The sequence below is a fragment of the Meleagris gallopavo genome, chromosome 12, assembly GCF_000146605.3.
Source record: "Meleagris gallopavo isolate NT-WF06-2002-E0010 breed Aviagen turkey brand Nicholas breeding stock chromosome 12, Turkey_5.1, whole genome shotgun sequence".
NCBI lineage: Eukaryota > Metazoa > Chordata > Aves > Galliformes > Phasianidae > Meleagris > Meleagris gallopavo.
Genome location: NC_015022.2, coordinates 18,416,248 through 18,417,766, shown reverse-complemented (window position 1 = coordinate 18,417,766; position 1,519 = coordinate 18,416,248). Strand labels below are relative to the sequence as shown.

At 48.4% G+C, this 1,519-nt stretch overlaps 1 protein-coding gene across 1 annotated transcript in view; it reads left to right on the top strand.

Moving 5' to 3' along the window:
* Positions 1-1,519, top strand: part of ITGA11 (integrin subunit alpha 11) — a 36,000-nt gene that overhangs the window by 32,106 nt on the left and 2,375 nt on the right.

Here is a 1,519-nt window from a genome sequence, read left to right as displayed (position 1 = left end):
TGCTGGCGGGGGTGGGGGGGCCTCTCGCTGCCTCCTGGGCGCACCGCCCGCCGTCCCTCTCGGTGCTGGGAGAGCCGGGGGTGCATCGGGACGAGGGTGCGCGCTGTGGGGGAGGGGGTTGTGTGAAATCGCCTCGACAGCTCCGAAACCCAAAAGAAAACAGAAAGATACGTGGCAAAGAAGCAGCCGTACATCCACCCCCCATTTGGCGGCCCTGTGCCATGGGAGCACAGCGAGAGGAACTTCAGCCTGCCTTGGGCACGGCTCACCTCTGCAGCAGCACCGATGGGATGAGCAGCAGAGACCCCGGCACACAACGTGGGGCTGCAGCACCTCCATGGGCACCACCTCTATCACATTCATTACTTCTAAGATACGTATACCTTCCAGTTTCCATCACGGAGCTGTGTCAAACCCCAGGGCCCAACCTGTCCCACCCTTTCCCCCCAAAAAAGGGGCAAAAGGACCAAAGTTTGGCTCCGTCCGCAGGGCAGGGCAGCGCTGGGGCAGGCAGAGGATTGGAGTTGCCTTCTCCTTGATGCACTGAACGCAAACAGTCGCAGAGCGAAGCACCTTAGGGCAGAATGGTGGCTGGCCGTGCTCAGCACCCAGCAGAGGGTCAGTGCTGTTCGACAACGCTCTTCCTTTACGGCGTAGCAGAATTTATTTATGCTGATGTTAATGGGAATGGAGGGGAAGGAAGCTACGTCCGCCCAACGTGTTAACGGTGGTTGGTAAAGAAGTTTTTGGGGTGGTTTTTGTTTTTTTTTATTGGTTTTTGTTTGTTTTTGTTTTTGTTTTGTTTTGTTTTCTAAGGATTAAAAATATGGTATGTGAAAACTGATGGCCTCCTGTCCTGTTCTGTGCCATGGGGAGGAGGAAGGGGGGGTGCTTCTCCCCTTGGACTGGGGGCTGTGGGTGGAATTTCCTCCCAGGACCAGGGCTCTGCACAGCACTTGGAGTCTGCAGAGGTGGGGAGGAATGGGGGAATGTGTGTTCCTCTGGATGTGTGCATCATCTGGACATACACGCATGCATACATGGACATAAATTTATCCATACACAGACATGAATTTACATATACATACATCTATATACTTATACATGCACATATACTTACACAAACACACGTGTATACTCATATACTGCACATGCACACACATCCATACAGGTACACTTGTGCGTATATATGCACGTACACACACATATATACACACAGACTCAGTCATATACACATATATACACACACATACTTACACACACCTCCCTTTATATACATACACACGCATATATATACACATACAAGCTTCACACACATATATACATACACCATATATACATACACACACACCTGTGTGTGTATATATACACACACATATACACACACACACCCCTATATATTATATACACACATACTCCATATATATGTATATACACACACTCATATATATACACACACATACATATACACACCCCATATATATATATATATACTAAACATCTATATATATACACACTC